Raw genomic sequence first — 17,143 nt, forward strand, 5'->3', positions numbered from 1 at the left:
TTTTCTGCCTCTTCAGGATAAGTTCTGTTTGAATATTTTTTGCTCATCTGCCTGCAATATGATTTCTGTGTATGATGAGTCTAGTCCAGCTTGCTAACATGTGATTTCTTTTTGCTGGTAAGCTCTGGGGTACGGAGTTGCTTCCCCCGCACCGTTAGTTGGTGCAGGGGCTCGAGCAATCTCTGCGTGGATATTTTGAATAGGGTTTTTTATTGACCGCACAGTTTCCTTCCTATTTTCTGCTATGTAGTATTAGCGGGCCTCATTTGCTAAATCTGATTTCATCTCTGCGCTTGTGCTTTCCCCTTAACTCACCGTTAATATTTGTGGGGGGCTATTCTATATCTTTGGGGTCTTCCACTGAGGCAAGAGAGGACTTACTTTCCCTCCAGGAATAGTCAGTTTCTCAGGCTGTGACGAGACGTCTAGGATTTTTTAGGTAACGTTCCACGGCTGCCTATAGTTGTTTGCGGATAGGATCAGGTTGCGGTCAATCTAGTTAACACTTCCCCAGAGCTAGTAGTCTGTTCAGTTACTTAGCTAGTCCGACCTGCGATCCTTGCCACTAGGATCATAACAGAGAAGACAACCAAACCAGATCCCCCACACGAAGTCGGGGACCCACACAGCGACGGCGGTTAGCAAAGCGCTGAGCCTTCTCCTGTGACAGCGCCAAATTGTCCACTACGTGGTTCCAAATCTGCTGCAACCTGTCCACCACAGAATCCACACCAGGGCAGTCAGAAGGCTCAACCTGCCCTGAGGAAAAACGAGGATGAAAACCAGAATTACAAAAAAAAGGCAAAACCAAAGTAGCCGAACTAGCCCGATTATTGAGGGCGAACTCAGCTAATGGCAAAAAAGTCACCCAATCATCCTGGTCAGCAGAAACAAAACATCTCAGATAAGTTTCTAAGATCTGATTAGTTCGTTCGGTTTGGCCATTTGTCTCAGGATGGAAAGCCGAAGAAAAAGACAAATCAATGCCCATCTTAGCACAAAAAGATCGCCAAAATCTGGACACGAACTGGGACCCTCTGTTAGACACAATGTTCTCCGGAATACCATGCAAACGAACCACATTCTGAAAGAACAGCGGAACCAAATCAGAGGAGGAAGGTAATTTAGGCAAGGGCATAAAATGGACCATCTTAGAAAAACGATCACAAACCACCCAGATGACAGACATCCTCTGAGAGACCGGAAGATCCGAAATAAAATCCATGGAAATATGCGTCCAGGGCCTCTTTGGGACAGGCAAAGGCAAAAGCAAACCACTGGCACGAGAACAGCAAGGCTTGGCCCGAGCACAAATCCCACAGGACTGCACAAAAGAACGCACATCCCGCGACAAGGAAGGCCACCAAAAGGACCTAGCCACCAAATCTCTGGTACCAAAAATCCCAGGATGACCCGCCAACACTGAACAATGAACCTCGGAAATAACTCTACTGGTCCATCTATCAGGGACAAACAGTCTCTCCGGTGGACAACGGTCAGGTCTATCGACCTGAAACTCCTGCAGCACCCGCCGCAAATCAGGGGAGATGGCCGACAAAATCACCCCCTCTCTGAGGATACCAGCCGGTTCAGGAACTCCCGGAGAGTCAGGCACAAAACTCCTAGAAAGGGCATCAGCCTTCACATTCTTAGAGCCCGGGAGGTACGAAACCATGAAATCGAAACGGGAGAAAAACAGCGACCATCGAGCCTGTCTAGGATTCAGCCGCTTGGCTGACTCGAGATAAATCAAATTCTTGTGATCTGTCAAGACCACCACACGATGCTTGGCTCCCTCAAGCCAATGTCGCCACTCTTCAAATGCCCACTTCATTGCCAACAACTCCCGATTACCAACATCATAATTACGCTCGGCAGGCGAAAACTTTCTTGAAAAGAAAGCACATGGCTTCATCATAGAGCCATCAGAGCTTCTCTGAGACAAGACAGCCCCTGCTCCAATCTCAGAAGCATCAACCTCGACCTGAAAAGGGAGAAAAACATCCGGCTGACGCAAGACAGGAGCCGAAGAAAACCGACGTTTCAGTTCCTGAAAGGCCTCAACGGCCGCAGGAGACCAATTAGTCACATCAGCACCCTTTTTGGTCAGATCAGTCAAAGGCTTAACCACACTAGAAAAATTAGTGATGAAGCGACGGTAAAAATTAGCAAAGCCCAGGAACTTCTGAAGACTCTTCACAGATGTAGGTTGAGTCCAATCATAAATGGCCTGGACTTTAACTGGATCCATCTCGATAATAGAAGGGGAAAAAATAAAGCCCAAAAAGGAAACCTTCTGGACTCCGAAGAGACATCTAGAGCCCTTCACAAACAAGGCATTAGCACGCAGGACCTGAAATACCATCCTGACCTGCTTCACATGAGATTCCCAATCATCAGAAAAGACCCAAATATCATCCAGATATACAATCATGAATCTATCCAGATACTCTCGGAAGATGTCGTGCATAAAGGACTGAAACACAGAAGGGGCATTAGAAAGCCCAAATGGCATCACCAAGTACTCAAAATGGCCTTCGGGCATATTAAATGCTGTTTTCCATTCATCGCCCTGTTTAATACGCACAAGGGTATACGCCCCTCGAAGATCTATCTTGGTGAACCAACTAGCCCCCTTAATCCGAGCAAACAGATCAGACAGCAGAGGCAAAGGGTACTGAAATTTGACCGTGATTTTATTAAGAAGGCGATAATCAATACAGGGTCTCAAAGAACCATCCTTCTTGGCCACAAAAAAGAACCCTGCTCCCAATGGTGACGAGGATGGGCAAATATGTCCTTTCTCCAAGGACTCCTTTATATAACTCCGCATAGCGGCATGTTCAGGCACAGATAGATTGAAAAGTCGACCCTTAGGGAACTTACTACCAGGAATCAAATCTATAGCACAATCACAATCCCTATGAGGAGGTAGGGCACCGGATTTGGGCTCACCAAATACATCCTGGTAATCCGACAAAAATTCAGGGACTTCAGAAGGAGTAAAAGCAGCAATTGACACCAAAGGAACATCGCCATGTACCCCTTGACAACCCCAACTAGACACAGACATTGATTTCCAATCCAATACTGGATTATGAACCTGCAGCCATGGCAACCCCAAGATGACAACATCATGCAAATTATGTAACACCAGAAAACGAATATCCTCCTGATGTGCAGGAGTCATGCACATGGTCACTTGAGTCCAGTACTGAGGCTTATTCTTGGCCAATGGCGTAGCATCAATTCCCCTTAGTGGAATAGGGAACTGCAAAGGCTCCAAGAAAAAACCACAGCGCCTGGCAAAATCCAAATCCATCAGATTCAGGGCAGCACCTGAATCCACAAAAGCCATAACTGAGTAGGATGACAAAGAGCAAATCAAAGTAACAGACAAAATAAATTTAGGCTGTACAGTACCAATGGTGACCGACTTAGCGAACCTTTTAGTGCGCTTAGGACATTCGGAGATAGCATGAGTGGAGTCACCACAGTAAAAACACAACCCATTCTGCCGTCTGTGATTTTGCCGTTCAATTCTGGTCAGAATCCTATCACATTGCATAGACTCAGGCTTCTGCTCAGAGAACACCGCCAGATGGTGCACAAACGCCAATCAATCTGAATGGCCAAGGACATTGATTCATTCAGACCTGCAGGCGTGGGGAACCCCACCATAACATCATTAAGGGCTTCAGAAAGACCCTTTCTGAAAATCGCTGCCAGGGCACACTCATTCCATTGAGTGAGCACAGACCACTTCCTAAACCTCTGGCAGTAAACCTCCGCTTCATTCTGACACTGAGACAGAGCCAGCAAGGTCTTTTCTGCCTGGTCGACTGAATTAGGCTCCTCATAAAGCAATCCAAGCGCCAGAAAAAACGCATCTACATTTAGCAATGTAAGATCTCTTGGCGCCAGGGAAAATGCCCAATCCTGAGGGTTGCCACGTAACAAGAAAATAATAATTTTAACTTGCTGAGTAGGGTCACCAGAAGAGCGGGGTTTCAGAGCAAGAAACAATTTGCAATTGTTTTTAAAATTCAGAAACTTAGATCTATCTCCAGAAAATAAATCAGGAATTGGTATTCTAGGCTCTAATATAGGATTCTGAACTACATAATCCTGAATGCTTTGTACCCTTGCAGTGAGATGATCCAAACTAGAGGACAGATCTTGAATGTTCATATCTGCAGCTGAGTCCTGAACCACCCAGAGATTAAGGGGAGGAGAGAAGCAAAACACACTGCAGAGAAAAAAAAATGAGCTCAGAACTTCTCTTATCCCTCTTTTGTGAGGCATTAACACTTTATGGGCCAGCTGTACTGTTATGGACCTAGTGGTTAGGAACACTTGAGATGACCTGATAGGTAAACCAGAAATATAGGACAAGCTCTGGGGACGTGGAAACTTTACTGACCGCAACCCTGATCCTATCACACACACTATAGGCAGCCGTGGAGCGTACCTAACTCTCCCTAGACGCCTCTTCACAGCCTGAGAACTAGCTACCCCTAGAGAGAAACAAAAGCCTCACTTGCCTCAGAGAAATTTCCCCAAAAGTAAAGTCAGCCCACACAAATAATGACGGTGAGTTCAGAGGAAAATACAAACATAGGAATGAAAACAGGTTTTAGCATAGGAGGCCCACTAGTACTAAATAGTAAGAAGATAGCAAGGGAACTCTGCGGTCAGTATAAAATACTTCAAAAATATCCACGCAGAGAATACTACAGACCCTCACACCGTCTCACGATGTGAGGGAGCAACTCTGCTCCCCAGAGCTTCCAGCTAGCAAGAAAATAGCATATAAGCAAGCTGGACTGAACTTAACATATACTGAGAAACATTTTCCAAAAGCAGTGAGCAAAAATGAACTAGCATGAACTTAGCTTCTCCAAGAGGAGGCAGGTCACACGAGAAGTCCCAGAGAGATCTTAACCAATGCTGAATACAACGACAGCTGGCAACAAGTAAAGATCTAAGTGGAGTTAAATAGGCAGCAGCACAGCAGAAAATGAGGCAGCTGGAGCCCAGCTAAAGACCAGCAGTATCACTCAAAGCCACCAGAGGGAGCCCACGAACAGAACTCAACAAAGTACCATTCACGACCACAGGAGGGAGCCCGAGAACGGAATTCACAACAGGAATTACTACCTGATTGTCCAAAATTCATCTATAGAAAGGCCAACAATCTGGGGAGCAAAATAGCTCCAACATTCCCAAAATCTTTGGTATCAATCACACATCACCCTCAACAGAAGCCTGTAGGCTTTTGTCCGTGCCAAAACTGTAAACCATGCAGGAAACTAAACACAAGAAAACAATTTAACATCTTCAATGGAACCATTAATCTAAAGATCAATGACCTTTTTACATGTAACACAGAAGGGGTAATCTACTCATTGAGATGACCCTGTGGGAAACTTTATATAGGAAGAACTAAGCGGCCATTGAAAATCATAAGTGAACATCTGCAGAACATTAACAAAAAATACAAAAAATGTACTGGCCACCCACTATCTAATCATTTCTTGATCCACCATGGGGGCTCAATTAAAGGCATTATCATCACAGGCCTCAAAATAGTTCAAAAGAGCTGGAGAAAGGGCAGCTATATCCAACAAATGTCCAGGGAAGAAACCAGAATGATTTTTGAAATGGACACTTTAATACCTAAGGGTCTCAACAGTGAGATAGAGCTTTTTGCTTTAAATGTGTGAGAGTCTGCCGCAAGATTGCCGCTAACTTTAAAGACACTTATGACTATCTACAAACCATCCCTGACAAAGTAATCCGTGAATTCCGAAACATGTAGGAACATTGGTCCATTACGCTCTCTTCTTCGCTGTATAAGCAGCCAGCAAGTTCATTCATTGTTAAATCAAACTGAATGGCAGATATATAGGACATACCCTAGCACAAATTTTAGGTCTTTCATTTTTCAACTTTGCACATTGGGACAAAAGAGTGGGATTGTCCTACTATTTGCAGCAGGGGACCTAGCGCCATTGGTTTCATTCACAGGAACCTGAAAACCCATCTTTTGCGGAAAGCCTACAGCCTGCAATAACCATTCTGCTGCCTCACCACTACCCTAGCTGCCGCCTTACCACCACCTGAGCTGCCGACTCATCACCACCCGAGCTGCCGCCTCACCACCACCAGAGCTGCCGCCTCATCACCACCAGAGCTGCCGCACCCCCGACCTGTCTCTTCCCCATTATCCCATAGTATCTAAGTCCGCAAGGACAGGGTCCTCTCCCCTCTGTACCAGTCTGTCATTGTAAATTTGTTTACTGTAAACAATATCTATAACTCTGTACGTAACCCCTTTCTCATGTACAGCATCATGGAAATAATGGTGCTATATAAATAATAATAATAATAATAATGATTCATAGAAAAAAAAGAAGTCCTTTGGCACAGACTCTGATCTGAAATAATGATCAGAACATTGAGGCCACGAGACACACACACGTAAGTGTCACAAAAAAAAGATGTGCAAAAATTGAGCATGAATGCTCAGCACAGAATGCAATTGGGGAGTGGGGGAATCAGACTCTGATCAATACTGGTCAGAGAATTGCATGCATGGGATTCCCACACATAAACGGTGCAAAAAATCTGCCAAAAATGCAATTGTGAAGTGCAGAAGTGGTGGGTGGGAAGCATTAACAGAGATTGAGAACTTGGCAGCGGTGATCACAGATGAGTCACACAAGTAGACAGCAAACAGCACAGCACAGGGATTGAAGATCAGACAATATGAAGTGTCATGTTTGCTTGGGCACGTGTGGTTCATGAACACACTGCGCCATGAGGCCTGGCTTGCCTATGAGCTAAGTGGCTACCTGGTGTTCACTGGAAGTCCAGATGGTGGAATCAGGCTTAAGCTGCTAATAGCCACCAGGTACCACTCCTAGGCAGTGCCCCCTACAGCAGCTGTCAACCCCAAGGGACAGGTTAATTGGAGCGGGGACATGGGAGCACTGTCACTGAAAAGCAGGATTCGGAGAAATTCGGAAAGTGGAATTTGCAGATATTCAAACAAACGGGTCACAGAGGGTGGTTCAGCTACCGCCGGAGCTGCTTCAGGGTCATGTATACACTGCGCAAGACTATAGGAACGATACTGGATAAGGAAATAACTATAATAGACTGAGGGCGAGGAACCTGGCAACATACAGTTGCACACACACTACCACTTAGAAAACTATATGGGTTGCTCAGGCACCTCACTGTTGGGAAAGGTGCCTTTTATACAAGATGCCTCCCAGCTATTGGCTGGGTGCATCCTTGCAGGCGCACCTCTGGAAGCATGTGTGGGGAGCACAAAAGAAGGAGGCAGTGGAGCACGAGGATGCTGCCTCGGCCATGGCGGTATGTCGATGTCCTCACATGGATGTAGAAGGAGAAGGAGATCAACGTGTGGGTGCCAGCAATGGGTGTTACATGAAGCTATCAATGGAGGAGGATTGCAGCTCCTAGCCACCATTTATTTCTGTCAGGTAGCACAAAGGAGTGTGGTCCAGCCGTATCCACATTGTGCAGGGATGAGGCAGTGACCCAGGAAAAGTTCAAAGTAAAGTCTTTTTTAACCCCTTCAAGTCGCGGCCCTTTTTCGTTTTTGCGTTTTCGTTTTTCACTCCTCTCCTTCCCAGAGCCATAACTTTTTTATTTTTCCGTCAATATGGCCATGTGAGGGCTTATTTTTTGCAGGACGAGTTGTACTGTTGAACAACACCATTGGTTTTAGCATGTCTTTTACTAGAAAACGGGAAAAAAATTCCAAGTGCGGTGAAATTGCAAAAAAACATGACAGGATGGGGGCAGCATATGAGAATGTGGGCACAGGATGGGGGCAGCACATGACAGGATGGGGCACAGGATGGGTGCAGCACATTACAGAATAGGGGTGCAGGATGGGAGCAGCACATGACAGAATGGGGGCGCAGGATGGGAGCAACACATGACAGAATGGGGGCACAGGATGGGAGCAGAGTATGACAGAATGGGGGCGCAGGATGGGAGCAGCACATGACAGAATGGGGAGCAGGATGCAAGCAGCACATGACAGAATGGGGGAGCAGGATAGGAACAGCACATTACAGAATGGGGGAGCAGGATAGGAGCAGCACATGACAGAATGGGGCGCAGGATGGCAGCAGCAAGTTACAGAATGGGGGCGCAGGATGGGATCAGCACATGACAGGATGGGGGCACAGGGTGGGCGCAGCACATGACAGGATGCCATCGCAGGATGAGAGCAGCACATGACAGGATGGGGGCACAGGATGGGAGCAGTACGACAGGATGGGGGCGCAGGATGGGTGCAGCACATTACAGAATGGGGCGCAGGATAGGAGCAGCACATATCAGAATGGGGCGCAGGATGAGGGCGCAGGATGGGAGCAGCATATGTCAGAATGGGGGTGCAGGATGGGAGCAGCACATGACAGAATGGAGGCACAGGATGGGAGCAGCACATGGCAGAATGGGGGCGCAGGATGAGAGCAGCACATGACAGCATGGGGGCGCAGGATGAGAGCAGCACATGACAGGATGGGGGTGCAGGATGAGAGCAGCATATGACGGCATGAGGGTGCAGGATGAGAGCAGCATATGACGGCATGGGGGTGCAGGATGGGAGCAGCACATGACAGGATGGGGTAGCAGGATAGGATCAGCACATGACAGGATGGGGCGCAGGATGAGAGCAGCACATGACAGGATGGGGGCAGGATGAGAGCAGCACATGACAGGATGGGGGAATAGGATGAGAGCAGCACATGACAGAATGGGGGCACTGGATGGGAGCAACACGTGACAGAATGGGGGCACAGGATGGGAGCAGTACATGACAAAATGGGGGCGCAGGATGGGAGCAGCACATGAGAGGATGAGGGCGCAGGATGATAGCAGCACATGACAGGATGGGGGCGCAAGATGAGAGCAGCACATGACAGGATGGGGGCACAGGATGAGAGCAGTACATGACAGGATGGGGGCACAGGATGGGAGCAACATGTGACAGAATGGGGGTGCAGGATGGGAGCAGTACATGACAAAATGGGGGCGCAGGGTGGGAGCAGCACATGACAGAATGAGTGCAGGATGGGGGCAGCACATGACAGGATCGGGTGTAGAATGGGTGCAGCACATTACAGAACAGGGGAGCAGGATGGGAGCAAGCACATGACAGAATGGGGCGCAGGATGGGGGCAGCACATGACAGAATGTGGGCGCAGGATGGGGCAGCACATGACACGATGGGGGCACAGAGTGGGCGCAGCACATGACAGGATGGGGGCGCAGGGTGGGCGCAGCACATGACAGGATGCCGTCACAGGATGAGAGCAGCACATGACAGGATGGCGGCACAGGATGGGTGCAGCACATTACAGAATGGGGGCGCAGGATGGGAGCAGCATATGGCAGAATGGGGTCACAGGATGGGAGCAGCACATGACAGAATGGGGGCGCAGGATGAGAGCAGCACATGACAGGATGGGGGCGCAGGATGGGAACAGCACATGACAGGATGGGGGCGCAGGATGTGAGCAGCACCTACCAGAATGGGGGTGCAGGATGGGACCAGCACATGACAGCATGGGGGTGCAGGATGGGAGCACCACATGACAGGATGGGGGCACAGGATGGGAGCACCACATGACAGGATTGTGGCGCAGGATGGGACCACATGACAGGATGAGGGCACAGGAAGAGAGTAGCACATGTCAAGATGGAGGTGCACAAAACAGGATGAGGGCGCCATGTGACCAGTCAACACAAGTACAGCTGCTGCGCCGGGTCAACGGAGATGCAGGGAGGTTCAGCAACGATGCGAGGAGGGTGAGTATGACGGGGGAGGATGCAGGGAGCCACGCATATGACGGGGGAGCCATGCATACAATAAGAGGACCAGGAGAGTCACGCATACGATGGGGGAGCCACGCATATGACAGGGGAGCCACGCATATGACTGGGGAGGACGGGGGAGCCACGCATATGATGGGGGAGGATGGGGGAGCCACGCATATGACGGGGAGCCACGCATATGACAGGGAGGACAGGGGAGCCAGGAATATGACGGGGTGGATGGGGAGCCACGCATACAACGAGTGGAAAGGGGGAGCCACGCATGCAATGAGGGGACCGGGAGAGCCACACAGAGCAGGCAGGGATGAGGGGACAATGCGTACCCGGCTTATACGCGAGTCAATAAGCTTACCCAGTTATCCGTGGCAAAATTAAGTGCCCCAGCTTATACTCGGGTCGGCTTATACTCGAGTATATGCTGTACTCACTACAGGGTATATGCTCATTTTGTCATTGTCTTGGGTTTTGCCTCTTAGATGGTCACAGTGTGAATGTGCTCCGGCGCGTTGGATGTATACCAACTTATGTTCCGGCTCATCGGTTTTGCAAGGTGTATACAATGCAGCTGACTTTAATGAGTACTTAAATTAATATTCTGATTAAATTTGAATAACAGGACAAGAGTTACAATTTCCTACTACATTTTTAACGTATAAGTGTCATAAAAGTATGTCACTTGGCCTCAGTAAATGTTAAGTCACCTCCAGTGAAGTCGTGCTCCAGTTTTCCATTTCAAATTATTAAAGGCCTCTTGAAGTTTTATGAAGTGACATTTAAAATATATTACGTTTATTTCATGTAATGCCAGTACATCATGGATTCCAAATAAAATATTTAAAGAAATAATCTTTATATGCTATGTGACTGGAGGTTAGGTAATAGTGAAATCTTTCTTTAGAATCAGTCATTGCATACTGTCTGATGCTACATTGTCAAGTGATGAGAGGACATTTTTTCCATGTGACCTGCTCACTTTGGAATAACACATCTTTTCCATATGCTGTCGTTTCTCTCCAGTGTTTCTGGCTCATTTAGACATGAATAGCAAGATAAATTAATTTGGTTTTTTTTTGTGTGGTTTCCGTTGGCAGTGTTGATGCTGCATTGGCTTACTGAGACATTAAAATTACTTTGCCTTGGCATCACTTGCAGAGGAAAGCTAAAGGAAAGGGGAAGAAAGAATGTTCATTGCGAATTTGGAACAGTGTTTTGCCCACAAAACAGCTACATAGAAGACAGATGTCAAAACCTACAATAAAATAGTTCACTATCAATGCATTTTCCTGACCTCTCTTTCTTAATATCATGGTAGTTATTCCAGTAAATAAAGCACTAAATAAAAAATGGAATTTGAAAAGTAGGGTTGTTTTAAAAGTAAGTCTAACAATTGTAAGAGTTAGTAGTACAGCCAAAAAAAATATTAAAATCTGCTGTGTATAGAAGACTTCAATATTTTGTACTTAATGAATTTTAGATGGCTCAGTGGTTAACCTTGTAGCCTAACAGCTACCTTGCAGGTCCTGGGTTTAAATCCCATGAAGGACAACATCTGCAAGGAGCATGTAGGTTCTCCCTGTTTTTGCATTGGTTTCCTCCCAGTACTTCAGTTTCCTCCAACTCTCCAAACACATACTGATAGGAAATTAAGTTTGTGAGCCCCAATGGGTACAGTAATGATGATGTTTGTAAAGCGCTGTGGAATCAATAGCGTAATATAAGTGACTAAATCAAATCATTAAATACATACTAGTAACAGTTTTTCTATAAAAAAATATCTAGAGAACTTGAAAATGTTAGATAAAATGTAGAAATTATGTTATAGGTTGAACTTGTGTCATCTTTCAACTTTAAAACTATTAAACTATTGTATTTTAACTGTATTGTTACAGTTTATGAAATTTAATGTAACAAAAAGAGCTTTTGCTTAACCTCTTCACCACCTTGGGTTTTTCCATTTTTAAGTTTCCGTTTTTTGCTCCCCTTCTTCCCAGAGCCATAACTTTTTTATTTTTCCATCAATATGACCAAATGAGGGCTTGTTTTTTGCGGGACAAGTTTTTCTTTTGAATGTAACATGTGCCATATAGTGTTTTTTTTTGTTTGTTTGTTTACCATGTTCACCAAATGCTAAAACTGACCTGCCATTATGATTCTCCGGGTCATTATGAGTTTGTAGATGCCAAACATGTATAGATTCTTTTTGATTTAAGTGTTAAAAAAAAAAAATCCAAAGTTTCTCTCCAGAAAAAAAGTTACCGTATTCAGAGACTCATAGCATTTCCATTTTTCGTGATCTAGGGCTGGGGAGGGTATATTTTTTGCACGTCAAGCTGATATTTTTATTGATACCATTTTGGTGTAGATACGGTCTTTTAATCGCCCGTTATTGCATTTTAATGCAATGTTGCGGCGACCAAAAAACTTAATTCTAGCGTTCTGATTTTTTTCTCTTTACGACATTTACCAATCGGATTAATTCTTTGTATATATTGACAGATCAGACGTTTTTGAATGCGGTAATACCAAATATGTTTTTTTTTTTTTTATTGTTTTATTTTGAATGGGAGTGATTAAAACTTCTATATTTTTTATTCTTTTAATATTTTTTTAAAACATTTGTTTTTTACTTTACACTTGCCTCAATAGTCTCTAGAAGTCTTTAGAGGCTAGAAGCTGCAATCAGCTGATCGCTTGTGCTACACACAGCAGGGCTTCAGCCCTGTTCTGAGTAGCAGAAATGCTCACTTGCTATGAGCGGTGACCACTGTTATCCTATCCCATCGGTGACCCATGGGGCCATCATATACCAACCTCCAGGCCCTGCCATGGCCTTTATTGACCACTTCTGTACCTGGCTATTTCACATTCTCTCTTCTGACATTCCCACCATCATCACGGGTGATTTCAATATACCATTTGACATCCACCAGTCAGCAGCCTTCAAACTTTTGTCACTTGCTTCATCCTACTTCATCCTTGCCCCCCCCCCCCAAAAGAAATGCAGCCAATTTTGTGCCCACAAATCCAAATGCCTCCCTCCCTTCTGAGCCCCACAGACCACATTTAGCTTCCATATGGCATTTCTGCAGGAATGAAAGCCTGCCTAATTTACAGATGTGTGTGTTAGGGTAGGTGGATTTCACTAAATAAAATAAATAATAAAGCCCAATCGCAACCCAGGGTCCATCGTGTAGAGATGGAAAACTGCTGCTAGTGAATAATGACGGAATACACGGCGAGCGACTACCCATTCACACTGGGTTGAACGCCTCTCAATGTGAACAGCACATGAACTGAACTAGCACACAGAAATGAAACAGTTGCACTGCAACTGAGCTGTGTTACTCGCACACAGAAATGAAAATGATGCTCTGCGACTGAGCTGTGTCACTCGCACACAGAAATGGAAAAGGTGCTCTGCAACTTAGTTGTGTTACTCGCATACAGAAACGAAACAGATGCTCTGTATAATACCCTGACTAGGGTTGTACTTGCTCTGGAACTCTACTGCGCTAACCGCACACATGTAGGAACCAGATAGTAAGCCAACATCTATTTGCCCCCACTGACGCTAGCTGCCTGCCACATGTACAGTCCCAAGGCTAGACAGACAAACAACACATGCAGACAGAGTGGTAGAGTTTCCACTGGCAACAGCCACACACAAATGATACTAGTGCACCGGCGTGCGCCTCTGAGAGCCTTTTATTCACTAGACTCATGTCCAGATGGATAGGACCTTGCCCGTGGACCAATCCAGGGCTGCCACATCACCAGAGCAGCTGCCGTCTGTCCACAAATGAGAGGACGCCACCTCACAGACATGCTCAGTAAGGTGACTTCTGGACTTAGACTCCAAAGCTTCAGGCTTCAGCTGCCTATCGCTGGTTGCTATAGACTTGACTGGAGAGCCAGCAGTAACCAAACAAACACTGTGAGCCTGAGCAAGACACTGGGACTGATGTCCATGCTGAGCAGCACCCGCAGCGGGTGAGCCCGAATGGGTGACCACAGAGGCAGAAAAGGCTCGGGATCCATCCCACACAGCAGGAAGATCAAGACACCTAACAGTGTGTTTCCAGAAGCATGAGCTGGGCACTACCACCTACTGGGCACTACAACGTACTGGTCACTACAACAGCAGTTTGCAATTTTCATTCAGCAGCAAGCACTGCTGCTTGTTTCTGGAAAACATCCATGTAGTCAAAAACGTCACGACACCTGTAGATAATTTACTAAATGGATATAATTACCAAAATGGGATCACTTGAAGGGGATTCTGCTCTACTTGCACCTATGGGGCTCTGTATATGGAGTCTGCAAACTATTCTAGTGCTCTGCACTTCAGAAGGCAAATAGCGTTCAATTCTTCCAGAGTCTCGTCGTGTGGCTAAGCAGTACTGTACAGCCACATATGAGGTATTTCTACATTCAGCAGAAATTGTGAGACACATTTTGGTACCTTTTTTTACCCATTTCCAAGAGAGAAAATATAAAATCTGGGGCTAAAACTAAATTTTGGTGATAAAATGTAATTTATTTTTTCTTCACTGCCTAATGGTATAAAATTCAGTAACCCACCTGTGGTGTCAATATGATCACTGAACCCCTAGATTAATTGAGAGGTCTCTTATGTAAGGTTATGTTTTTCTTGCACCTCAGGGTTCTGCCAGTGTGGCATGGTACCCTCAAACCAGTTCAGCAAAATCTGAACTTCATTATGGCGCTTCTTCCCCTCTGAGCTTTGCACTTAACAATGAGTATTTATTTGCTGAATTAGTGTGTATGGACACTTTTAGCAGAAAAGATTCAGATTCAGAAATGTGGCCTCCTGCCTGCACCACAGTATTAGCGCAAACAATTTAGATTAGGAAATATGGCCTGGTGCCTGCATCACAGTATTTGCCCACACAATTTAGATTAGGCAATGTGGCCTCGTGCCTGCACCTCGGCATTAGCACAAATGATTTAAATTAGCAAATGTGGACTCCTGCCTGCACCACAATAAGTACAAATGACTTATATGCTGGAGGGTCAGTTTCACACAGGATCCTATCTAGCTGAAGTAGCTGACAAACTGCCTTTTTGACAACTTGCAGGAGCAGCCTCTCTGCACTGTTACACTGACAAAATGGCACCACAAAAACAACAGCTTTTTCTATGGCGAGGGACATGTGGCTTCGGCAGCTAATGACAGAAGCCCTTGTGTTTGGAGGTTGTGGGTGGTTTCTGCACCCTGATTGACTGTCAGAATTTTCACACATTAAATTAATTAAAAAAAAAAAATAATGACAGTCCTCCACTCCTCTGACCTCTCCCCATCTCCTCCCCTCAAAAAACACGTCCCCACAGCTCATCATAGAGGACCACTGTCCGAGTCAAAGTCGTTACAAAACAATTAGTGGAAACGCATTAATTTATGAAAATCCAAACAGGAAGAAAATAGCAGCACCACACAAGTCTTCCAGTAAAAAAAACCTTTGCCCTTTATTTTAACAACGTGCTGTGGACATGCTTACAGAGGGCAGGATAATTGCAAGACGAACTGGTTAGGTTAATGGACTACGGCCGTTTCGCGTGGTATACGCTTTAACGGATCGCTGGACTCAGCTCATCCTACTGGACTCTGCTAAGACTGCTCAAACAGTGAGTACCCACTTGTTTCTTAGTGCCATTTTTCTTGTTTTTTATGGACTGCATTAATGTATGAACTGTGCACAAATTTTGCTGACATTGAGGGAAAATGCTTGGGAATCCGAACACGAATCCGAATGATCTACACTCCTGACGAATTTGAGTTTGTCGAACATTTTCCTAACAAGTTCCTTCATCTCTAGTAATGAGAAGCTTAGGAAGCTGACAGTCATTGAGGTACAAGGACAGGTGACTGGAGGGTCACAAACTAGCTTCTCCAAACGTGCCCATGGGTTACTGGTTACATGATGGTCAATGGATCAGATCTGTATTCTTTCTGTCGGGGCCATGGTCTCTTAAGCTGGCATCCTGTAGAATGTCAAATCTGTGTTTCTTATGATGGAACCATGATCTGGCAGCTATCCTGTAGAGCAGACCTGGGCAAAGTGTGGCCCACGGGCCACATCCGGCCCTCTGGCTGTCTGTCTGGCCCGTTGACCGAGACAGCCGTGGGGCTGGAAATCAGAGGTCCACGGGCCACATGGTGCCTGCCCGCTCACTGTCTCCATGTGCGGCTAAGTGCTGTGCCATCTGCTGACTCCTTTGGTGGAGGAGGGGCCTCTGTCCACTTCCTCCACCAATCAGCGTGTGAGCGGAGGCAGGGAGAGAAGCAGTGCGATAGGGAATGGGACCGAGGTGAGTATGTGGTGTTTTTTTTCTCATGTGTATGGGCTGGTTGGGTGGGCATGGGGAGGCTATGGGGGTGTGACATGGTGCTGCTCACATGGGGCAACTTGGTGCTGCACACATGGGGCGACATGATGCTGCACACATGGGCTGACATGGTGATGGACACATGGGGCAACATGGTGCTGCACACATGGGGTGACACGGTGCTGCACACATGGGGCAACGTGGTGCTGCACATGGGGGGTGACATGGAGCTGCATATGGGATGTCATGCAGCACATGGTGCTGCATATGGAGGCGACATGCTTCACATGGGGAGGCTATGGGGTTGACATGCTTCACATGGGGAGGCTATGGGGCGACATGCAGTGCATATAGGGAGGCGGTGTGGTGGCTCATGCAGTATATGGTGAGGCTGTGTGGGGCTCATGCTGTATATAGGGAAGCTGTGTGGGGCTCATACAGTATATGGGGAGGCTGTGTGGGGTTCATGCTGCATAAAGGGAGGCTGTGTGGGGCTCAGGCTGTATATGGGGAGGCTGTGTGGAGCTCATGCAGTATATGGGGAGGCTGTGTGAGGATCTTGCTGTATATGGGGAGGCTGTGTGGGGCTCATGCAGTATATGGGGAGGCTGTGTGGGGCTCATGCTGTGTATATAGGAAAGCTGTGTGGGGCTCATGCAGTGTATATACGGAGGCTGTGTGGGGCTCATGTAGTATATGGGGAGGCTGTGTGGGGCTAATGCAGTATATGAGGAGGCTGTGTGGGGCTCATGCTGTATATGGGGAGGCTGTGTGGGGCTCATGCAGCATATGGGGAGGCTGTGTGGGGCTCATGCAGTATATGAGGAGGCTGTGTGGGGCTCATGCTGTATATAGGGAGGCTGTATGGGACTCATGCAGTACATAGGGTGGCTGTGAGGGGCTCATGCAG

General features: G+C 46.6%; 1 protein-coding gene across 1 annotated transcript in view; it reads right to left on the reverse strand.

Moving 5' to 3' along the window:
* LOC143766163 (cartilage oligomeric matrix protein-like) overlaps nt 1–17,143 on the reverse strand; it is an 883,353-nt gene that overhangs the window by 651,869 nt on the left and 214,341 nt on the right. The window lies entirely within an intron of this gene.

The sequence above is a fragment of the Ranitomeya variabilis genome, chromosome 1 (genome assembly GCF_051348905.1).
Source record: "Ranitomeya variabilis isolate aRanVar5 chromosome 1, aRanVar5.hap1, whole genome shotgun sequence".
Lineage (NCBI taxonomy): Eukaryota > Metazoa > Chordata > Amphibia > Anura > Dendrobatidae > Ranitomeya > Ranitomeya variabilis.